This window comes from Schistocerca americana, chromosome 1 (genome assembly GCF_021461395.2).
Source record: "Schistocerca americana isolate TAMUIC-IGC-003095 chromosome 1, iqSchAmer2.1, whole genome shotgun sequence".
Classification (NCBI taxonomy): Eukaryota; Metazoa; Arthropoda; class Insecta; order Orthoptera; family Acrididae; genus Schistocerca; species Schistocerca americana.
This window is the reverse complement of record NC_060119.1, coordinates 1,190,389,623-1,190,415,550: the sequence shown is the minus strand read 5'-3', so window position 1 is coordinate 1,190,415,550 and position 25,928 is coordinate 1,190,389,623.

Below are 25,928 nucleotides of genomic sequence, written 5' to 3'. Positions count from 1 at the left end.
GGAGGGGCCCGCACCGCGGCGAGTAATTAACCCGGCCCGAAGCACAAAGCAGCCGCGCACGCAGCACAGAGACACGCATTCCTGCGACGTCACCGAGGGACGCCACCTGCGGTCTTCCCCTGTTGTCAGCGTCCGCCGTCTGCCGCTGACCGCCTCCGCTAATACACTCGCCCCCTCTGGACCTTTGCTCTCCCTACTGCTATGGCTGTTCCTTAAATATTAGCAGCTGTATTTCAATTCCGGTCTGCGTCATCATTTTTAACCTAATAGCGGTACACTTGGTCAATGAAACGGGCCAAACCATCCGTTCAATAACTGTTGGATCTATCTAGCACTTAAACTCAATGAAGAAAACCGAAATGTTGAATACTGCATTTAAAAATATTTTTACGTGCACACGAACACTTACGATAATCCTATCAGCAGACATTACGACCAACTGGTAAATAGTGTGGTGGTACACCTTTGGAATAGTTTTATACACAGCTGTTTCTCAGCAACCGTATAAAAGTTTCAAACATAAGAATGATACAACCAACCGGTTGAAAAATAATTGATTGGTACGTTCACCTGGGTTTCGGCACCTGTAAATATGTCTTCATCAGAATGAAATTTTGAGCAGCCGTAAAATTACGTCGCGAGAAGGCAATCGTCAGAGATGGGAGCAGATATGCTCAAGTCAAAAATAAAATGAAACACGTTCAGCCTTTGGCACTTATGTCTGGCTACGAGCAACATCAGACAAAATTTCTCAAACTTTCATTCTGATCTAGGCGCTTCAGTCCGGAACCGCGCTACAGCTACGGTCACAGGTTCGAATCCTACCTCGGGCATGGATGTGTGTGATGTCCTTAGGTTCGTTAGGTTTGAGTAGTTATAAGTCTAGGGGACCGTGACCTCTGATGTTAAGTCCCATAGTATTTAGAGCCATTTGAACCATTTTTCATTCTGATGAAGAACATCCTTAGGGGTGTCGAAAGCTAGGTAAGTGTACCAAACAGTTATTTCCAAACGAATGGCTCTATGATTCCTATGTTATAAACCTTTGCAACACAACAGCAATGTTGCGCAGTATGGGTTCAGCAAGTGCATGATAGGTTTCCGTAGATACACTGATCAAACGTACTCTAACACCACTAGGGGACATCAATTAGGGTGTACCCTCTTCGCCTTTATCGTGTCTTGAACTCTGCTGGGGAGACTTTCAATGAGAAGTCTCAATGTTTGTGGAGGAATGGCTGCCCTTTCATCCTCAAGAGCCGAAACCAATGAAGGTTGTGATTCTAAAACCGTAAGTAACGTAACTTATTAGTAAAGTATTTCATTTACACTGAAAATTTGTCTGTTCAAATCAGGATAAATCTTTTGTCTTGATCGTAGCAATACGCTGCTTTACAACTGATTTTAGTTTTGGTTCCTAAACAACCATCTTCAAACCACTCATGTTAGAGGCTTACTGTCTATGTACACTATAGTTTAGAAGAATACCATCGTCTGATAGTACAGGATGAGTCAAAATTTTGTGAACACTATTTGAGAGAAATATTTATTTTCTCAGGGTTTCGTTGTACTCCCAACCTGACCATCAGCACGATAAAGCACTCAGACCAACGTACATCAGAGGAATTTAGTACCAGAACACACACTTATGGAGAAATGTTGGATATCACACGTTTTGTTCTGTCACTGAGTTCTTTGAGGTCTCTCATTTTTGTGCTACACTTGCGCTTCTTTATCATACCCCATAACCAGACATCACAGGGTGTGAGTCGTGGAGATTGCGGGGGCCATAACAACGGTCAGTCGCGACCAGATCAACAGTTAGGCAACGTTGGATCAAGATAAACACGAACGGAAAGAGCAAACTGGGGCAGTCCGTCATTATGTTGGAAATACAATTTGAGACGCCCTGATTGGAATTGTGGAAAGGGGCCAAAAGGAGGCTGTCAGTTACACTCAAACACATATAACTTTATTTAGTTGTCCAAACAATACAACAAAAATTTTTGAACTTAGTAATCGGCTGAATAGGCCACACTATCTTATGCCTTAATGGCACAACCACTTAAATTTAAAAAACGGCTGAAAACCATTAATTTAAAATTCAGACTCAAAACAGAATATTTAGGAGGCAGAAGGCCTCACGTAAGTAACTTCTATAACTTGTCTGAAGGCCCGACAAATTAAACAGTTGAAAAGCAAACAAGTTTAATTTATAAACGGCTGAAGGCTGATTATTTAAAACAACTAAAATTATTTTTATTAAGCGTAAATCTTTACCTATAAACAATATTTTACACGGGCTGATGGCCCAAACAATCTACGATTTAACAATTAAGGAATTTAAATTTTAAAGAGGCTGAAGGCCCATTAATGAAAAACACAACTACAATAAATTTTCAAAAGGCAAAAGGCCCAAATCCTTATCGAAAAATATATTTTAAATGAGGTTGAAGGCCCAAACAATGCAAGACTTGACAAGTAAGGAACTTTCAATTTTAAAGTGGCTGAAGGCCCATTATTTAAACCGAACTGAAAGCATACAAATTCAAACCATCGTCTATAAGCCAATAAAATACACAGTCAAACACCAATAAGAAAAGGCAGTACAGCCAGCGGCGCTCAGAAGTTTCCAGGGGTCGGTCTGAACTTGAAATATTAACGTTCGCTTAGGGTAGACAGTTAGTCGGCCCAACTATATCCGATCCGCCGGTAGCCCAACCAAGAGACAGTCAACGGACTCAACGACAAGACGACTTGCCTTTCACCCGACCAGTGCACAAGGAACTCCAAAGCCAACACGTAAGGGGCGTAGCCGCCCACAACCAAGTATGCATAAGCTGTCAAAACTACACACAAGTGTTGGACAGCGACAACACGGTGAGGAAAGGACACTGCCTGAATTTTACGCCAGCGGCCATCACTGGTAGTCAGCTTGGGCACATTTAGAAGGGTGGAATTGTCCATGATGGATTTCTTACTCAGGTAAAAAATGGAAATGAGCATTTGGCGTCATTGGCTGGGAGGCCGCTTGCTGGACAGGTCTGGCCGCCTTGGTGCAGCTCTTATTACATTCGGCGCCACACTGGGCGACCTGAGCGCCGGATGGGAATGAAATGATGAAGACAACACATACCCTGAGCGGAGAAAATCCCCGACCCAGCCGGGAATCGAACCCGGGCCCTTAGGACGGCAATCCGTCACGCTGATCACTCAGCTATAAGGGCGAACGGTACTCAGGTGACATCCAGTGAGAGGAGCCACTGACATCTTCTGACAGAAGCATTCTGCTGTTCCTGCTTCTCTAATGACAATACAATACTTATCACCTCCTTTCATAAGTGGTCAGTTCCTCAATACATAGGGGCATCGGATACTTTTATTAGATAGTGTATGTGGCACACATCACACAGTTCCCGCACATTGCAGGCCGGTAGTTTGTGGACGGGGAGCTGGCGCCCGATACCCCTCGGTATGTTCCATCGGGTTCAGAACATTAAGAAACCAACATTTAGCATCATGCTCCTGAAACCACCGTACCATTATTCTGGCCTCGTGCCTCGTGCCATGGATATCCTGCTGGGAGATGCCGTCGCCATTGACAAAGACGTCAAACACGAAGAGACACAGGTGGTCCGCAGTATTGCACACGTTGTAGAAATATGTCATGGCTCAACCGGTTATCACTACAGGTCCTACGGAAGTACAACTGAATGTCAGCCACAGCATAGCACGGCGATGTGCTTGTCGCGGTGCATTCTTCGTGCAGTCGTTCGTATGGGTTACACATCCGGACGCGATCACCGACCTGCGGCTACAAGAAACGTGATTCATTCGACCAGGCGACACGTTCCCACTTGATGCGCGGTCCACTCTTGATGATTCCACGCCCACTGAAATCTTAACTGACGATGCTGTTGCATGAACAAAGGGGTCGCATGCTGAGGAGCAACTTGTTCGAACGTGTGTGTTGAATGATGTGCACTGAACCATTCCTGGGTCCACCAGCACCAGATCTCTCTCTGATTGTATCCAATCTTCCTTTCCAGAGCAGGAAAGCCTCCGTTTCCAAGTTCTATTATGTGGCGTCATGTTACCTGCTGTCTGTTTAATCGCCCTTCAGTCGCATTCCACAGCGGTTCACGACAATAGCACATGAATACCCCATCACCTTTCCGTTTTACAGATTGTGTTCGGAAGTCAGGGGCAATGTCAGACTGCCCTTTGTCAGAATCTCTTATCTGTGGTGCGGCTAGTCCCGGCGGAGGTTCGAGTCCTCCCTCGGGCATGGGTGTATGTGTTTGTACTTAGGATAATTTAGTTTAAGTAGTGTGTAAGCTTAGGGACTGATGACCTTAGCAGTTAAGTCCCATAAGATTTCACACACATTTGAACATTTTTTTCTTATATGTGTGTGGATCTCCCTACTGATAACCAATATCTCCTGTACAATGATTTCCGTGTGGTCCCTGCTCCACTTATATTCACTAGTGTGCAATATTTAAGGACGAAAGTAACTTTCGCGTGATTTGTCACTGTAATGTAATGCAGCTCGATGAAATTTGTACAGATCATAGAACGAACTGCTACAATATATTAGAGAAGGTAACCAAAAGAAAGACGCAATGAGACGAACATAAATGATATTTAACTGAAAGAGAGTAATTACACAGAAGTCATTGTGATTCATATGGTGCCCCTACACATTACAAAAGGCGGGACATGATTCTTAAAGGACAGCAATCCATGCTCTGCAGCGTGCTCCCATGCTGACGATACGTTTGATAAGACGTTCTTATGGTAGCGTTTTCCATTCCTCCATCATTACGGATGGCCACTGCTGGATGGTCACTGGTGCATGATGAGGTACTGAAATACTCGCCCCAATGCGCCCGACACGTAGGCGATGGGGTTTCACTACGGGGAACGCACAGGCCAGTCCATTCGCCGATTATCCTCTCTTTCCAAGAGGTAATCCAGCTTCACGGTTCGATACGGTCGCGCACTGTTATCCACAAAAATGTGCTCAGAATTGGATGCACCGCCGAAAACACACACCTGGGAATGGAGAACAGTGCCAGAACAACGTTCCACAATACTTTGTTAAAAAATATGGAGGTCAGTTCGGCCATACAACAATATGCCTCTGTACATCACAACACTTGGACTACCAAAACGATCACGTTCGACGATGTTCCAGGGTGCATCGCGTGTTCCCACCTCTCGCCATATGAGGGTACCCCCAACGTTGTCGAAAGTGGATGAACATTTGGCTGAAAGAGAATTACAATATCTTACGTCAATGGTTCTCAAAGTGGTCGCTACCGCCGCCTCTTCCGAGGCGTGGAAGGGAACCCAGTGGGAGGGCGCGATTGAGCCGTGTCTGACCTGTTCCTACGGAGCAAATTCAAACATTCTCCTCACGCTTCGAGTTTTTGCAGCTGTTTAGTGCTGACATCTGCTGAGAACAATCGAAAAGAGGAGTGGTATCCACTGCCAACTTGAAGCACTACTCTTCTCGTAAAAGAAATGTATGGTGCGTGTGCTAACTTAGTAGGAATGATAGTATTGTACTTGATACCCCATTCATATTAGAGTGCAGAAAAATGCTGATTTGTTAATGTTCCTTTCAAGCTCCTTCGACAGGTAGGTTTCAAAATTGCAATGTAGGCCTAATAGGCTACTGAGAGTACAGTGATATATTTTTAAATACACTCCTGGAAATGGAAAAAAGAACACATTGACACCGGTGTGTCAGACCCACCATACTTGCTCCGGACACTGCGAGAGGGCTGTACAAGCAATGATCACACGCACGGCACAGCGGACACACCAGGAACCGCGGTGTTGGCCGTCGAATGGCGCTAGCTGCGCAGCATTTGTGCACCGCCGCCGTCAGTGTCAGCCAGTTTGCCGTGGCATACGGAGCTCCATCGCAGTCTTTAACACTGGTAGCATGCCGCGACAGCGTGGACGTGAACCGTATGTGCAGTTGACGGACTTTGAGCGAGGGCGTATAGTGGGCATGCGGGACGCCGGGTGGACGTACCGCCGAATTGCTCAACACGTGGGGCGTGAGGTCTCCACAGTACATCGATGTTGTCGCCAGTGGTCGGCGAAAGGTGCACGTGCCCGTCGACCTGGGACCGGACCGCAGCGACGCACGGATGCACGCCAAGACCGTAGGATCCTACGCAGTGCCGTAGGGGACCGCACCGCCACTTCCCAGCAAATTAGGGACACTGTTGCTCCTGGGGTATCGGCGAGGACCATTCGCAACCGTCTCCATGAAGCTGGGCTACGGTCCCGCACACCGTTAGGCCGTCTTCCGCTCACGCTCCAACATCGTGCAGCCCGCCTCCAGTGGTGTCGCAACAGGCGTGAATGGAGGGACGAATGGAGACGTGTCGTCTTCAGCGATGAGAGTCGCTACTGCCTTGGTGCCAATGATGGTCGTATGCATGTTTGGCGCCGTGCAGGTGAGCGCCACAATCAGGACTGCATACGACCGAGGCACACAGAGCCAACACCCGGCATCATGGTGTGGGGAGCGATCTCCTACACTGGCCGTACACCACTGATGATCGTCGAGGGGACACTGAATAGTGCACGGTACATCCAAACCGTCATCGAACCCATCGTTCTACCATTCCTAGACCGGCAAGGGAACTTGCTGTTCCAACAGCACCCAACGTGCTCTAGAAGGTGTAAGTCAACTACCCTGGCCAGCAAGATCTCCGGATCTGTCCCCCATTGAGCATGTTTGGGACTGGATGAAGCGTCGTCTCACGCGGTCTGCACGTCCAGCACGAACGCTGGTCCAACTGAGGCGCCAGGTGGAAATGGCATGGCAAGCCGTTCCACAGGACTACATCCAGCATCTCTACGATCGTCTCCATGGGAGAATAGCAGCCTGGATTGCTGCGAAAGGTGGATATACACTGTACTAGTGCCGACATTGTGCATGCTCTGTTGCCTGTGTCTATGTGCCTGTGGTTCTGTCAGTGTGATCATGTGATGTATCTGACCCTAGGAATGTGTCAATAAAGTTTCCCCTTCCTGGGACAATGAATTCACGGTGTTCTTATTTCAATTATAAGAATTTAGAAACAGGAATACAATTACTCTTTGCAGCCAAATTAAATCTCTTGCAATCGCTGTCTATATTAATTTGCAAAAAGCAAACTTATTCAATTTCTTTTTCCTTTACTGATTGACAAATTTTAATAGTTGTGATCTATAATCGTTGGAGCGCACAGACAAAAATTTGTATGGATTTCAGTTTTTAACGGCTCTTGCTTCACAATATTTCAGTATAGAAGTGCCAGATGCTAAGAAGATATCGTACACAATATAACGCTGAGTATATGAAATATTGTTGTAAGACAGCCCCTACAGACCAGCAACTATCAATGTGCCTAATATGTAAAACAGTCTCTTCTAACGAGGCTATGAAGCCGTCCAGAGTAACAGAACGTCTGAGAAAGGCGCATAGTACGAGGTGTTCAGTTTCTTTAAGACCCTTGGAAATAAATTTGAGAAGCAACCTTCACTTTCAAACATGCTCAGCAATGTTTCCAAACAAAATACTGCAGTTTCTAGAATAAATTTTCATTGTACAACAAACTGTGCTCTGATACGAAACTTCTTGGCTGACTAAAACTGTGTTTCGGACCGAGCCTCGAACCAGCGACCTTTGCCTTTAATTGGTAAGTGCTCCACCAACTGAGGTACCCGAGGGCGTCTGACGACCCGTCATCAAATCTTTACTTCCCCCAGGACTTCATCTCCTACCAAGTTTGGAAGATAGGAAATGAGGTACTACCGGAAGTAAATCTCTAAGGACAGGTCGTGAATCGGCCTTGGGTAGTTCAGTTCATAAATAACTTGCCCGCTAAGAGTAAAGGACTCTTGTTCGGACACTGGTATGGCTTAAAGTTTTAATCTGCTAGGTAGTTTCTAAGTACTGATGGGTCTGTTGCTGCTTACAACATTTCGTTACTAATAGCTAAGTCCGGACAACCACACACGGTAGGTGAGAGATTCATCCAGTCAGCTGTTAGTGAGGTTCTGTAAACTGCTTTACGTAAGCCACCAAACCACATAATAAAAACTGTTTCGCTGACTAACAATTCTGTGCAAATGCAGATAGACGAAATGGCTGATAACATGGAAGATAAGTTATGCTCCGCACTGGGAGCGGCAGATTTGCACTACATCTTGACGAGTCAACTTTCCCAGGGGATGAATCTTTAATTTTAACTTAAGTGTGCTTTATGAAGAATGGACACTTGGGTCAGGAGCCAGGAAGACCAGTATACGGTGTTGAGCAAATCTTAAGAGAAAAGAAAATCTCACTATGGAACATCATCAGTTGTAGCATGCTACAATAGATTTACTGCATACTTGAAGGAAGCTGCCCCGGACATGTTTACAATGCACTGTGTCATTCATCGCCAAATGTAGTTTCGAAGAACGTAGTGACCAATTCGACATGCCTCAGATCTACCCTGTCTTGTTAACCGCTTATTGTAAAATTCTGAACTGTATGTACGTGAAATAAATCAGTGAGAGGTAAATTGTGTTATTCTTTACTTTAAGCTGTTTCTAAATAATACTTATAATTATATGAATGCAAAACATTTTACGTAAATTGAGGGAAGGGATTGTGGAGATCGGGGTGGGGATAGATGGGAAAGGAAAGGGAGGGAAATATCAGCTGCATCAGAATTTTATGAGGAATCAGCGGCGACGAATGAATGAAAATGTGTACCGGAACAAGATTCGATCCCGAAATCTGACGTTTACCAGGCTGTTGCGTTAAACACTATGCCATCCGGCTATAGGCTTTATCGAAATTGCGCGAACTATCTCGCCACTCTTCCCGGCCGATCCGCATTCGCACCTAATGCAATAATAATTACAAGATTTGCCTGCTGAATGGGATGAACAGTCTAATGGGTACAGAATATGGACTGAGAGTGAATCGAAGAATGGCGAAAGTAATGAGAAGTAGCAGAAATGAGAACAGCGATAAAGTTAACAGCAGAATTTTGGACACGAAATAGATGATGTCAATGAATGCTGCTATCTAGGCTGCAAAATAACTCATGTCAGACGGAACAAGGACATACAAATCAGATGAGCACTGACAAGCCAAGAGAGGTCTACTAGTATCAAACATAGACCATTGAGGAAGAAATTTCTGAGAAAGTTGATTGATCAGGCATAACATTATGACCAACTACCTAATAGCCGGTATGTCCACTTTTGGCACGGATAACAGCGGCGACTCGTAGTGGCATGGAGGCAACGAGGCCTTGGTAGGCCGCAGGAGCGAGTTGACACCACATTTGCCCACACAAGTCAGTTGATTCCCCTAAATTCCGGGGAGGAGGGCGATGAGCTCTGACGCCACGTTGTATCACATCCCAGATATGTTAGATCGGGTTCAGATCTGGGAGCACTTCAATTGAAACTCGGCACCTGTTCCTCCAACCACTCCATCACATTCCTGGCCTATTGTCATGGCGCATTATTATGCTAAGTGCTTCTGCCATCGGGAAACATGAAAGCGTTTACATGATCTGCAACCAGCGTACAATACTACTTGGCGGCCATGGTCACTTGCACGAGCTGCACTGGATCCATGGATGCCCACGCGAATGTTACCCAGAGCATAACGGAGCTGTCGCCAGCTCGTCTCCGTCCCAGAGTACAAGTGTCAAGGAGCTATTCCCCTGGATGACGACGGATTCACGCCTATTTGCACGATGAAGGAGGTATCGGGATTCATTAGACCATGCAACACTGTACCACTGCGCCAATATCCAGTGCCGATGATCACAGCCCCATTTCAGTCGTGGTTGCTGATGTGGTGTTAACATTGACACATGCATTGATTGTCGGCCCATCATTAGGATTGTTCGGTGAACTGTGTGTTCAGGTACACTTGCACTCTGCCCAGCATTAAAGTCTGATATTAGCTCCGCCACAGTACGCCGGCTGTCCTGTTTACTAGCCTACCCAGCCTACAACGTCCTACATCTGTAAGATGGGTGGCAGTCCAACCCCACAGCGTCTGGACGTGATTTTACCTTGGTTTTTCAAATGTTGAAGATACTCACCACAGCACTTCTCGAACACGCAACAAGTTGTGCAGTTCCCTTAATGCCCATGCAGATCCTGCGTGTCATTACACTGCCCTCTGTCAGACTGAGACAGATGGCACACCTACCCCATTCCACACACAGGAAGTACGCTCACTGATGTCACACATACAGTGCTCGTGTCTGAGTAGGAATCATTTCTCGTCAGTTGCTATCGACTTGAGGGGTTCATATCGATAGTAGGTCGGTAGTCATAATGTACTTTTAGATAGTAGCGTTTCATGGTAGTGAAAGGCCGCCCGGCTAGCCTCGCAGTTTAACACACTGCTTCCCGAGTGGGAAGGCGTGCCAGTTCTCGGCACGAATCCGCCAGGGGGATTAGTGTCGAGGTCTGGTGTGCTGGCCAGCCTGTGGATGGCTTTAAGGCAGTTTTCCATCTGCCCCCGCGAATGCGGTCTGGTTTCCCCTATTCCGCCTCAGTTAGACTATGTCGGCGATTGCTAAACAAACAGTGTCTCCCAGTACGCGTACGCCATAATTATTCTGCCCCGCATACATTTGGGGTTACACTCGTCTGGTATGAGACGTTCCCTGGGTGGGAGGGGGGGGGGGGGGGGGGGGGTTCACTAGGGGCCGAAGCGCACAATAAAGCTGGGTCCGGTGTGGGGCGGCGGTGGGGTGACTGGACTGTTGTAGCCTGTTGTGGAGTTGTGAACCACTTTGGGCTATGGCGAGGACGAAGCCTCTCCATCGTTTCTAGGTCCCCGGTTCAGTACACAATACACACAATGGTCGTGAAACGTGGACTATGGGTGAACTGGAACAGAAAAGAATCGAAGCACCTGAGGTGTGGTGCGGCAGAAGAATGTTGAAAATTTGGACTGGTAAGGTAAGGAATGTGGAGTTCCTCCACAAAATCGGCGAGGAAAGGTAAATATTTCCACCTGGCGCTAAGTGGGAATGTGAGCCCCGAGATCGCGCAATTGCGGTAGAAACTGTGTCCACACGGTGCACTGGTTAACCCAACTGCATGGTAAGCAGGAGATTTCGGGTTCAGATCACGGTCCGTCACATATTTTCACTCGTCGCAGCTGATTCCGCATAAAGCCTTGATGCAACTAACATCAATAGTTCCTTCCCTTTCCTCTCTCTCCCCCCCCCCCACCCCCCACCCCTCCACCTCTAATTTACATAATAAGAATTACGACATCTTTCCAAAAATGCAGCTAAATGTCCACACAATTGTACAAAGCGTAACAGTGCAGTACTGTAAAAATTTTCATTCGAACTGTGAGATTAAACTTTTGTGAAATGCGTTACAAATTAATAAAACGTTATTTTAAACTGAAATGGTATTCGGATCTCTTTCATAAAACAGAGGTGAATCACTTCAACACTCCACTTTGATCTTTCCTCGACAGTCATACGCAATGAGAACTGAATCTGTGATCATTTAGGTCTGTTGCGTGAAGATACGACAGAACAACTTAAGAACCAGCTTTCGATGGAAGTTCCAAGCAGATTGAGACGTGGCGCCGCTGTTGCCAGTCGCTTCTCTGTATTCATTTCAGATCTCTGCGATCGACTCTGTATCGCGTGGCCCATGTTTCCATCTTTGTTAGCTTTTCGGCCATTTAAGTACACGACGCTGCGGGGAGAGGGCTGGTTTTGGTCGGTTGGTTGGCGCTCCGGTGTACAGTCTGGTCGTCTTCGGTCGCTCTCTGCGCATGCTCTGCCCCTCTCTGTCACGTGGGCAGTGGGGGTGTGGACGGAGGCGTACCTGCGATCAGCGAGTGTATACTGCGTCTAGTGAGAGGGCGATGGTCTCGTCTGTGTTGCTAATAGACGTGAACATATACGAGCCTGCAACCGAATACGCTACAGAATCAAACGTTGGGAATTATTCAGGTTCTTGAAGTCCTGCTTTATATCGGTATATTGAATTTCGTGCTGTTAGCAGTTAACGGATCTCTCAGTGTTAGGACGCCCATGATAGCTGTTTCGTATCGACCACTGGTGCAAAATTTATAGAACAGTGGTTACCTGGGTGAATCTAAGTCCTTGTCTGTGCATTCTGAAATAACCACAGGTTCGATTTTCTGGCACTTTTTTCTGGCTTTTGCTCTTAAAAGTAATGCACCTATAGTGGGATTCTTTGGTAAAACTAATAGATTTATGACATTGTTTTTCTTCTTGTATGTAATTATTACTTAGGATTATAAGACAGAGTATGTGTTCTGGTTTCTACGCATCCTGCAGTGTTCTCATGGTGAATTTTATGTATCGTGATTCCTGTGGAAAAGGAGTGTCAACTGTTTCTGTAGACAGCGATTGCAAGAAATTTAATTTGGCTGCAAAGAGTAATTGTATTCCTGTTTCTAAATTCTTATAATGTTTTAAGGATAATGTTACTCTGGATACTGTCCCGTTGCTGTGTGGTTTTATGTTGTTGTTTCAATGGTATAATTAGGTGTGCTCGTCGTCCGTTGTAGATGGTCGTTTAACTGCGGGACGACGCCATGGCGGGGGCCAGTTTGAATTGTAAACGATAGCGCGGTCGTTGTGTTTGTTAGACGATACCAGTTCTTCGGTGAATTTAAGTTGAGTATTTTATTATGTGTTCCAGGTGACGTCAAAGCGTCCGCATTTCCTTCTTCACCGTTCCTTACAGCTGTCATTCAGGCTCGATCTGACTTGTAGTTTCCGCGCACCTCTAATGTAACATTACCCGTCACTGAAATTTTGAAATATCTGAAAGATGCCTTTCATTGTACTGGGTTTCTAATATCTTATTCAGAAAGATAAATTGTGAGTTGTTTCTTCAGTCATATATTAAAAGATGTCCTGCTTCGGTGGAAGTTTTTTCTCAGTAAATCATTTATTATTTGTATGGTTCTTAAGATTTATATAAAGAGGATTTTAAATTTATTTATTGTTTGGGATGGGCTTTGACGCCCGGAGCCGTTTTGTCCGTTCAGTAATGTTTCAGATTCTAGGGCAATTGTGTGTATTATTCTGGTGTAACAGCAGTTTGCTATTGCCATTCTGTTATTAAATAAAATCTGTTGGAAATTACAAGCCAGAGTTTGTGTTTGATTGGTAATTACTGACTTGGCTTTACTGAGTTGAAGTATCCTTGAGCGTGTGTTGGTTCAAATGCCTCTGAGCACTATGGGACTCAACATCTGAGGTCATCAGTCCCCTAGAACTTAGAACTACTTAAACCTAACTAACCTAAGGACATCACACACATCCATGTCTGAGGCAGGATTCGAACCTGCAACATTAGCGGTGGCGCGGTTCCAGACTGAAGCGCCTAGAACCGCTAGGCAACACCGTCCGGCTTGAGCGTGTGTCCCACGTCTCACAGATGATAAACATGTATTCAGACATCGGTGATATTGCGAGCTTTGGAAGAAGAACTTACGGGGCTACAAAATAATCTTCAGTTGAAACAAAAATTTATGAAGTCTTAAAAGGAGTTTTAGTTGAAGATAGAGGTCCGTGGTTGGTGTTCTGAAGTATGGAGAGAGATTAAGAAGCTTCTCATTTCATTCCCGGCATCACATTTGTTAGAATGTGGTTTTATAGTGGTGGTGCAATTTCTATCAAGCAAAAAAAAAAAAAAAATAATAATAATAATAACTCATCGTAAATATCTTTCGCTCCTATTAACTGAAATTAAATCAGGTATTGCAAAACTGATATCCCATCATCAAGTTTATTCACCACATTAATGTTTTTCTGAATGTTAGCTACTTCTTATTTCCAGGAATCGCAGGCACTGTAGACCACCCGCTGCATCAACGATCAGCTTCCATCTTCTTCTGTCTCTCGCTGTCTCTCTGCATCATGAAGGGATTCCTAATGCTGCGACGCCCTTCTCTATGTCATCTTTCCACTGTGTGCGAGGTCGGTCGGATGGTCTTGTTGCTTGGAAACCGCCCTCAAATTCTTGCTTAGGAATTCTGTTTGTTTCCATTCTAGCCACACGCCCAGCCCATTTCTGGACGATAGTGGGTTGCTTCATTAACTGATAAATTTATTAATGTTCTTTTGAACTCTCCAGATGTCTACCGAAAACGGTAATTCTGTCTTGTCACTTCCCAACATAAAGTCATTCTTCAGTCATAATTTTACACCCATTATTAAGTTTAAAACAAATGGCAGTGCTTGATTTAAAATTAAGTAACTCACTTTCCCGTATTTCGATTTTAAAGAGCACAAGATAATACAATGGTGGGGGTGGGGAGTAGGATAAAACATTTCATATGTCAGTATAGGCTGCGGTACAGGGGACGGAAATAAAGTTGAATAGGGCATAGCAACAGACAGGTTCGCGCATTTTTCTTACCGTTTCAGCGGCCGCATCGAAAAGACTGAGGGCTGATTACCTTCCTTCATGCGTTATCAGTATCACATAATCAAGTTCCCTCACTTCCACAAACATGTGGAACACCTACAGCTACAAGAAACGTGAGTTCTAGCATCCGAAGGTGTCACTGAATTCCTACATATCCTATAATAAGTTATTTGCCTTCGTAATTATATTAATTACAGAGGAATCGACGAAGATTAGGTGTTTTTAAATAAATAAAATTTCTAACAACTTTACAATATAATACATGTATATCCAGTGCAGGAAAACTCCACTGACGTGTACATCTATCGACATCAGATTGAGGAAAGGGGCAGTTGTGCGGAAGAAAAAATTGAAGATACTCATTTTCTAAGCTGAAAAATTGATTGAACGTTTCTCGGAGCTTCTAATGGTGTGTCTCGCTAAATACAGAAACCCGTCACTATATTATACAGTTCTTATGCTATTTCACTATGTTATACAGTTATTATACTATTTCACAACATAAAAAATTACGATATATCATAAAAAATGTACAGGCATAATACGTATTCAAGTGCTTAATACCTATATCCATTTTTGATATGTATCAGTAGTGCTTTCCACGTGCACCTTACTTACGTTTCCTAAGTGGCTCCACCAACATAATAATTCAGAATAAACTTGTTCGTATATGCCATGATGTTGACAGAGAGCATCATTGAGCACTTTTTAATAAATTATAAAGTGTAAGCTGAATGTGAACTAGGACTTCGATTTTTATCCAAGTTTAGAATAACTATTCATTCCCTTCGATGTCGTTGTGTTCTTCATTCCGAACACTGGTTTCATGCACCTGTCCACGCCACTTTATCCTTTGCAAGCCTCTTCATCTCCAAATAACCATTGTATTATTGTCCTGGGCTTTGTCCTAAAATACAGCTCAAAAAATTAGAAACAGTTTCAAAAGGAAAATACGATCTGATATGAATAGTGGTATGGAGCACAAGCAAACGTAAAAGCGTAACAAACAGGGAGAAAATAATTTATTAAGGACGTGTTAATGAACATAAAACATGAATCGTAACTGCAAGCTGCTACTTAGAATGTTTCCAGCCATGAAGAAAAACATGAAAACCATTTCTGTAAACTTCGAATCTGTTCCTTCATTGTACTTGGTCGTTACTGTTTAATGACCTAAAAACCTCTGTCTTTTGCCCAATATTGATAAGAGAAAGTTGGTCGTAGCAGCGGGCTTATGCAACGAAGGAAATTCAGCGCTTCTGACGCTCATGAACGAGGCAGGAATTGTAGTGGGCACGCAAAGCTTCAATTGTGCCGAACATGAGCCGGCAGAATCGACGTAGTTCAGTGGAATCGAAGGAAGGTCGGAAAGCTCGGAAAGCACTGTTGTAAGTGCAAAACAAAGATTATGAGGAAGGAGGAGGATTACTACATGGTGCTCGACTCGCAGATTAAACAATAAGAATTTTACGTTATCGTAAACTTCCTTGAATTTCTATTTTCCGAGAATTTATTTTTGAAATGCGTTTATCTCGAATTGACTTTTTTCGTATTTGCGTGCAGTCTAACTCAAAAAGCATAGAACCGATCGTTACGAAAGTTGATAGTATGATTCTCTATAAAATTACGAATTGCATGAACCACCTTGTGAGATGATGTAACGATTTTAAGGGTATTTCAATATGCATAATTAGATAAAAATTCATAAAAATCGAAGTAAATGGTTCCAACCCCTTCTAAATTTTTAAGTTTTTCTATTTTCACTTGCCTTGTTGGAATATGGTAATAGCGCTAGCTGTTCTTTGAGAATTGTTGCGTATAGAGTGCTACGTTTACAAACAGATATCTTGGAATTTCCTTACCTCGCTGTAGTTATCTCTTCGTCTCCATCGGATTTCTTCCCGTCGGCTACAAATTCTGATATGCATACAGTCGACAACGAGTGATGGAATAGCATGAGGCGTAGTCTCAACGATACTGCCACGAAAGTCTAGAAATAATAGAATTCCATATAATTTTATTAAAAAATAAATGAAAAAATAGTCCTTAGAACTAGTCTAACAGCAAAACTTGAATCTAATTTCGTGGAATCTAATCTTCACTTATCGAACAATACACAAGTTCAGAAAAATCTGCTCACGACATCGGTTCCCACAGAAAGCCGCACAGCCGCGAGATTCAACATAAAAGTTTCCGAGATCGAGTAAAGCTTTCACTTAATTGAACTACACAGACAATCCACTCACAGTAACTACATGGCATCTGTGTGGCAGCTACTTCTAGACTGCCAAAATATTAGTCGAAGACTGTGAGTGAGCTAGCATGACTACTTCGTGTCTGACTGCACAGGGTGCGTTTCTGGGTGGTCAGTTTAGGCGGCCAGTGGTTGATAACATTACATAAAAAGTTGTAAGTAATATCTGAGCTTGAGTATGCCGTTCTTGAAATCATAGCTAGGAAGCTGTAAGTGCCGATAATTGCAACAGTCTAGTTGGAGGCATATATAAACATTTAAAATGTTAATATTTATAAGTAGTGTTAAACGCTTTCCATCAAGCTTTTTGGTGTGAATCCCTGCACTGTGTATATTCTACAGTACGATATGGCTCCTACTGGCACCTGCGTTCTTATGCTTACAGCAACGACAACCTTTCTATACTACACTCCTGGAAATTGAAATAAGAACACCGTGAATTCATTGTCCCAGGAAGGGGAAACTTTATTGACACATTCCTGGGGTCAGATACATCACATGATCACACTGACAGAACCACAGGCACATAGACACAGGCAACAGAGCATGCACAATGTCGGCACTAGTACAGTGTATATCCACCTTTCGCAGCAATGCAGGCTGCTATTCTCCCATGGAGACGATCGTAGAGATGCTGGATGTAGTCCTGTGGAACGGCTTGCCATGCCATTTCCACCTGGCGCCTCAGTTGGACCAGCGTTCGTGCTGGACGTGCAGACCGCGTGACACGACGCTTCATCCAGTCCCAAACATGCTCAATGGGGGACAGATCCGGAGATCTTGCTGGCCAGGGTAGTTGACTTACACCTTCTAGAGCACGTTGGGTGGCACGGGATACATGCGGACGTGCATTGTCCTGTTGGAACAGCAAGTTCCCTTGCCGGTCTAGGAATGGTAGAACGATGGGATCGATGACGGTTTGGATGTACCGTGCACTATTCAGTGTCCCCTCGACGATCACCAGTGGTGTACGGCCAGTGCAGGAGATCGCTCCCCACACCATGATGCCGGGCGTTGGCCCTGTGTGCCTCGGTCGTATGCAGTCCTGATTGTGGCGCTCACCTGCACGGCGCCAAACACGCATACGACCATCATTGGCACCAAGGCAGAAGCGACTCTCATCGCTGAAGACGACACGTCTCCATTCGTCCCTCCATTCACGCCTGTCGCGACACCACTGGAGGCGGGCTGCACGATGTTGGTGCGTGAGCGGAAGACGGCCTAACGGTGTGCGGGACCGTAGCCCAGCTTCATGGAGACGGTTGCGAATGGTCCTCGCCGATACCCCAGGAGTAACAGTGTCCCTAATTTGCTGGGAAGTGGCGGTCGGTCCCCTACGGCACTGCGTAGGATCCTACGGTCTTGGCGTGCATCCGTGCGTCGCTGCGGTCCGGTCCCAGGTCGACGGGCACGTGCACCTTCCGCCGACCACTGGCGACAACATCGATGTACTGTGGAGACCTCACGCCCCACGTGTTGAGCAATTCGGCGGTACGTCCACCCGGCGTCCCGCATGCCCACTATACGCCCTCGCTCAAAGTCCGTCAACTGGACATACGGTTCACGTCCACGCTGTCGCGGCATGCTACCAGTGTTAAAGACTGCGATGGAGCTCCGTATGCCACGGCAAACTGGCTGACACTGACGGCGGCGGTGCACAAATGCTGCGCAGCTAGCGCCATTCGACGGCCAACACCGCGGTTCCTGGTGTGTCCGCTGTGCCGTGCGTGTGATCATTGCTTGTACAGCCCTCTCGCAGTGTCCGGAGCAAGTATGGTGGGTCTGACACACCGGTGTCAATGTGTTCTTTTTTCCATTTCCAGGAGTGTATATGATGGAAAATAGACAAATGTGGTATAACGTGCAACAACGTCGTTCATCTCACCACTACCTTATCGCCTCACTGGTTTATTCTTATACCACCTTTTATTTAATACTTCACAGGCTCAAGAACGCAGTTTTCATGTCACAAGATCGTTCCCAATATAAAAATTATATAAATAACAAATTAATAACTTAAAACACTAACACCATCTGCTATGGCTCTCCGGATTTGTTGCTATCATATAAAATATTCGGACTTTTGGGTTTCGATAAGCCGGTAAAAAGACCCTTAAATGATTCCTTTGTTGCCTGTCTGTCTCTCAGTCTTTCTGTATGTTCCACTGTTGAAAATCCCTTTTTCTCGGGGACAGATAGCCGTATGATGTTGATATTTATGTCAAATATTGTGGTCTATGGGCCTTTTCGACCATAATAAATGTAAGTCTCTAAGTCAATGTTTTTAAGACAATGCAACTAAAAGATGCGACTATTTAGGTCACATATTTTGATACTAGGAAACTTCTAAAACCTGTAAGGTGCTTCCCGTTGACCTAGAATCATGAAATTTAGCAAGAAGCAGGTTTTCAATGCACAAGTAAAGGAAATATCCGAAAATTGTTAATTTGTGATTATACGACTCGAAAAAATATTCCTTTTCTCATTTGTTATCCGACGACAAACTTGAAATTAAAACAGTCAGTTGTACAGGTGCTGACAGATTGAGTACGGGAGTCCTTTATTTTCAATAAAAGAAAAGGGAATTTTTTTCCTAAATGCGTGAGCTATGGATGGCAATGGACCTTCACAAAGCCGTGTATGGGCCCTGGGTTGGCGACACATCAGATTTTTCCAGTATGTGCCGCTATCCCACGGCTTGTTCACGTGCTCGACGAACAAACAACCTTTCTGCTGACGGGGTGACGCTTAGGGAAGAGTCGCTTGCCTAGGCAGAGCTCCTACAGCAGCCAATCAGAAAGGTCCAGGAGATCACGTGTGAGCGTCCACCGCGCCGAGCTGCGCGGACGAGGCGTGTGGATCGCCCTCTCTTACTGACAGGCCCCCGACGAGATCAGACGCATTGGCCGGCGGCCTCCGTGCACTCTTCGAGCCCCGGCTCAATCTGTTTGCGCCTTAGGGCCGCTAAAATCACATTAATGTACCCCGGCTAGGTCATCAGTAACTGTTTTTTTTTTTCAGTAAACGGGAGGCAGTTTGCCGACTGGAGTTGAAAAATTAACCTGTTCTTTTTTAGACCCCACTTACACCTCAGCCACATCCTGACATGTCCACAGTAGTTATGCATTCAAGCTGACAGGGTCGCAATGGTAAAAGGCAAACATCAGGCAAAGAGTGACTTTACCGCTCATATGATGCGTTTCTGAGGCGATTACTGCCCTTAGGTATGGTGTTTCAAATTATGCGCGAAACAAACATTCGTACACCAGTCACTGTCAGAAGTGATACTATGCGTCATTGACAACAGCGATAGTAGTACTGCAGTTGACATAGGTAATGTCATGGTCGGCTTTTCGATTTGCTGTCCGCAAGGGTCTTGTAATTTGTAGTTTGCCTCTTGTTAATAAGTGGCACTCGGGGCGGAATTTTGTTCTGTGTATCGCAGACAGACGACATATAAATGTGTCTCGCTCACAACGAAATAAATTTCATAGTGTCTCAACCCTTAACGAATGTGGATTAAGGCCAGAAAGAAAAATAGGCAAGTATGGGTACAGAAACAGTAAACACTTTTGACCTTTTTCTGTGTCGTACTGAAAAGCGTCAAAGCTTTTCATATTTATAATTAAAGGAAATAACTGCTTTTAAAATCAGTCATCAGTTTATTGCAGTACATGAAGTGTGATGGAGGTGAATTATTGCGTCATTAAGCATCTGTAAAGGGCTATGATTCTTCTCTTTGCAAACTCGGTACGCTTTGTGCATGGAAGGAATTCTTCAGATTCGTTCCTAGCTGGGAAGCCCGGCGACCAGGTGGACACAGGTAGTGCGCCCATGGGCGAGCGGCGGTCGCGCGCCTATGTCGGCACGCTTCACAGAGGCGAAGACGCTGCATACATCAACAACTAGAGCGAAAAACAGCTTTGTCACGATTCTAGGTAACGCGGACACAGCGGCGAGTTGAATAGCAACAGCACGACTTGAGTGTCGAAGAATCTCAAGTGGCTCGGGGAATTTTGGCCGTTTCCCGCGAGCAGAACACCTGGGAACGTAGCGGCAATTCTCAAAGGCAGAAGTCTTGATTTACTTGTATACTCTGTCTCACACAGAGTATGGCTCTCTTTTCCTCGCGGAATGCGACGGCAAGGAGGGAGGAAATTTTGAAAGGGACCTCTTCATAGGCAAGAATCTAATGTTAGTTTTGAAGAACAGTACGAGCTGCGTAATTTGCGGAAGGGTGGAGACAAGACCCTGGAGGGGGCGGCTCTCTCTCTCTCCAGGTGCGAGGAGCAGACTAGAATTGGCATTCCGAATATTGCTTCTGAGGAGGCAGGAGTTCACTCTTGACTGCTTCCGATAAGTCGCAACGATTCTCTTATCGCTTGTCATGAGACAATGCACTTTGCATTTGTCGCAAACAGCGTAGAGAGCAAAGTTTGTTAGATCCAAGTAGGCGACCTTCACTCGATGTGCGCCTTATCAAGAGCTTAACTCAGGATCACATTTTGAAATGCTACATGTCCGATGACGGTAGCACAGTAAGAACATTTTTGAGCTTTGTTTAATGCAATTTCACGTAGGTTTACACTTGCAGATGGACGCATACCGTCTTCCAGTAATAATAACATGCCGTAGCAGGTTTCGGTCACTATTTTTATCGTAGGGCATGTTAGACGCTATCAACTACGTCGCCGGCAGAGTCTTAATACAGCCGCACGCAATCAACCCACTCCACCGCCACGCCGACCACTCTACGAACATGTTAATAGAGAAAACGCCCGCTTTCCTAGCTGCGCATTCTTCTTCCGTTTTCTTCAATTTCCTTGCAATGTGTTAGATGCTCATATAGCCGCAAGGCACAGTATTCACGGTTTGCCCGCTAAGAGAGTCATATGTTCAGCTGTTTTTTTTTTTTTTTTTTTATTCCTTCTTCATTTATTACACCAGGTCAACCTGTCTCGCGTAATTTATTTATATGGTAAATTAGAATGAATTCATACAATGCTCATGTTAAAAGGCAAATACCAGGGCAGGCACCTTTTATAATTCACTTGTTGTGAGCTCTTGGTGCCAATTCAATTCTATTTGTAGTTTTTTTTAATATTGTCTACATTATCTGGCGACCCAAATTTTTTATTTTGGTTTATCATTACTTGAGTAATTTGTGAGTGATTGTTAAATAAATTTGATAAAATTTCAATAATTATTGCATAAACAGTTTCACTGAATAAACCACTTACATGTTGAAAAGCACTCCTTGCATTTAATTTATAGAATTTAAATAAAACTCACACCTCTTTCTCCCTCCCACGCGAGGTATCTTGCAATATTTCGGCACGTATTTTCTTGGATGTGGGGAACTTACAGGACATAATCTCGTTTCTCTGAGGGGCACTTCTTGAGAAAACTGTTGAGAGTAGTTTAGGTGAATTTAGAAAACTGCGAGAAATTGGCAGCTGAAATTTTCAGTCGATTAGAAAAGTTCGTTTGATTCTTTGATCGCCAAGTACGAATTCCTAACATAACATTGTCTCTACGTGCTACCACGTCATCACTTTATATGAAAATTTGAATTCATTGCTACTGTACTATTCTATCTCACCAATATTTTAATTAATTCACCAGTATTTTGATAGGGTATATTTTGCAACAATATTTTTGTCCTTAAATCGGTTCCGTGGTTACTGGTATTGCCTGTATTTTCTCGAACATAAAACAATATACACAAAAGTGCATGAATCTATTACGACGAACGAAACCGCAACAAATCTATCACCTTAGGAATATCAATACAGCGCCGCAGCCAAATCCCGGTCCGACAGCTCCTCTGATGCGGGCGGGGTTCCAACTGTCGGCGGCAGCTGACGTCACGTCAGGGCGACGCGCCGACGTCAGCGCCAGAGGCGGCGCTCAGTTGCAACTCAGTCGACCTTGAAATGACGCCGCCCCGTCGTCACCACATGTGCCGCAGCCGGAGTGACGGAGGCTCAAACTGTCGCCCCCAGTCCCGATAGCAGCGCCAGGAATATCGTAACACGATGCTGAGCTCAAAGTCTCCACTCCCTGTTCATATAGACTTAATGCTTTTCAGAGAGATATTCGTAGAATTTGATATTTCTGAAATTTTAATTTATTTTGAATGAAGAAGACGTACGTTACACACTTTCCTGGTACATTGTTAAGCAGTATGTGTTTACATTGGGGGTCACTTGAGGTGACAAGTACAATGCACTCCTCAAAACTGGGAATTTAACTGCAAACATCAATAAGTCTGGTAAGCATGTAAAAGCTGTATTTTGTTAATGTCGTCCTTCACAATTTTTATTCAAAAAAAGCGTATTTCAGAATCTCCAAGAACGGCTAATAAATTAACCTTTTGTTAACTACAAGTTTCGATCATCGGAAAATAATCGGTCATCAAAAAATTATTCACAGCATACTGTATCTTTTGTGTTAGCAGAAGAGCCAACACCGTGTTCCGAGTGGAGGCCGAAATGCACGCGTTTTAGCTCACGCAGGCTGGCGTGAGGAGGGAAGAACTATACTGACGTGAGGTCTGGAACATGACAAGGAATGAGAATTCAGAAAGCGGACGTACTTAGTTTCATACTTAACTTTAATCCATTAACGATGAACGTCGCTCTTGACGGTACACGATTCACAATATTATCCGTTCAGAATACATTCTCGAAGTAATTATAGTAACTGAATATGGCGCCTTGCTAGATCGTAGCAAATGACGTAGCTGAAGGCTATGCTAAACTGTCGTCTCTGCAAATCAGAGCGTATGTAGACAGTGTACCATCGCTAGCAAAGTCGGCTGTACAACTTTGGCGAGTGTTAGGGAGTCTCTCTAGACTAGACCTGCCGTGTGGCGGCGCTCGGTCTGCAATCACTGATAGTGGCGACACGCGGGTCCGTCGTATACTAACGGACCGTGGCTGATTTAAAGGCTACCACCTAGCAAGTGTGGTGTCTGGCGGCGACACCACACTGTCAATAGTAAAATGCATTTTTCTCTTAACAGCACAATTTCTTCTTGTGTAGACTTCCGATGATCCACGTTGCATTACTATACAAAGTGCACTTCAGTCGCTCGTTTTTCTAAAATTCTTTATTTCCACAGCAACTTACACCAGCACAGCTCCTGTACTGAATGAAGCATTCTTCACCTGTGGAAGCCTGTTTCTGACATATTCCTTCCTTCGGCCATTCTATCTAACGTTGCTACTTAGGTACAGATTCCATTATTCTGTCGTTATCAGTTTCATTTTTAAATAAATCACATTCTCCTTTCAGTTACTCTTCATACCTTTCGTACTTTTTGTATTTATCATTAAACCACAGTGATAAATATGTTATCAGTTCGGTCTCTCATGTCTCCTAAGTTTTGTTTATACTCGGCCGGAAATTCTATTTTCTTTCCTAATCTGATAATTAGTACCTATTCCCGTTGTTTTTTATTCATCTTCTTTACTCATTATCTTCATTCCATCTACAAGTTATACAACTACGGCAATAAAGTGTTATCCTACCTTAAGCCCTGCTTAACAGGAACATGTAGCATCACACAAGGAATTTATTTTTTTCCTTTTTTTGGTTGGGGCACAAAGTCACAAATTTATTTAAGATTAATGACATTGTATCCTTAAATGCTATCACTTTATTTGCATAGTTCTGTTTAATATGTAAACAAGACTGACCAACTTCAGTCCAATACAACCTAGATTCAACAGCTCCCAAGTATATGACTCAGCATGAGAGTCAAACTACTTACGGTACGTTATATTTTAAGACAACACGGTGACTCGATATACAGAGTTCCATGCAAAGCTCACCTCACATGCAGAAAAAAGGTTAAGCGCATTGTGTGTACCCTTTCGCGCGCGTCTAGTACTGCAGCTACACTTCTGTATTTCGCTTTGCTCTGAAAAAAAAAATCGTTTCTAATCCTAGAAATCAATGTCAGCTTAAGAGCTGATAATTTGAAGTAACTGGAAGCACACTCTCAGTCAAATAAGCGTTGGACTTTCGTATTGGACAACTGGGCTGCACCTACTCCATCGTGTTGGTGCAGTAACATAATTTGTCGCTCAAGTAAACGCCTTCGGCTTTGTTGAAAACATGATACTTAGCCTCTGAGGCTAACGTTAATACCTGTGTATCGTCTTAAATTAACGCCGGTGTTTCCGTTTCCTTTCAAGCCTTCTCCAATCAGAAAGGAGATGTAAATACAGTGAATTGTGCAACAACAGAAAGTAACATGTTTAAGACTTTGTTTTCCTTTTTTGAGCAAGTATCTTCTATGAACATAAATAGGTTTATGCGGCCCGAATCGAATTACCGTACTGTGCTAACCTCTTGGACTCAGAGTATCACAAATACTCAATTATTTATTGCTTGCATCCCATTTCCTGTCTTTCACTACAGTTTTTGTCCTTTACGGCTCCGCTAGTAGTATGGAAGTTAATCCTTAATGTCATCACACATGCTCTAACGTCCAACGCATATCCTTTCATCCAGTGCGTGTCCTTCTATCCAATATTGCCCACACTCCTTTCCTCGCTGTTTCTAGGAAGGCTCTCGTCCTTACAACTGGTGTGAACTAAATAGATCTTCCACATTACAACACTTACTGGTGTGTCATTGCAAGTGTGCAACAATAACCAGTAGCTAATAGTTAGCGAATAGTGCAAGTCAGACAGCATAAGAATTGATTCGGACGCTAGTAACTTCCATTTGAGGTTTGGGTCTTAGAGTGAATCGATGAAGAAGCAAGGTGTTTATTTATAGGAAAAAGTATATAGAGAAAAGGCTGGTCAATCTAATTAGCTTTGTAAACGATTCTACAAATTCCTGTAACGATTTGCAGCTTAGTGTGACTCTGGGGATTGCATTACCACAGCGCAGCTCGCATTACCACTTCAAAGACTGGTGTTGCCCTGTAACGCAATTACAACGACGCGGTGTCCGTGGCCTCGTCTGGCTTCGTTTAGCGGCTGCCCCTGTAACTAGATTACCGAGCGTCGCGTCCTTGACCACCGCTCTCTCCCCTCGCTTATATCTGAATCCTACCCAGCTGTTGTCTCTGAGAGGCGCTTCCGCACCGCAAACATTATTAGTGAAACACTAACTGGTGGGAGAAGCTGTCAACGACCCGTATTTCACTGCCCACTGCGAGGATACGTTTCGAAGTATATAT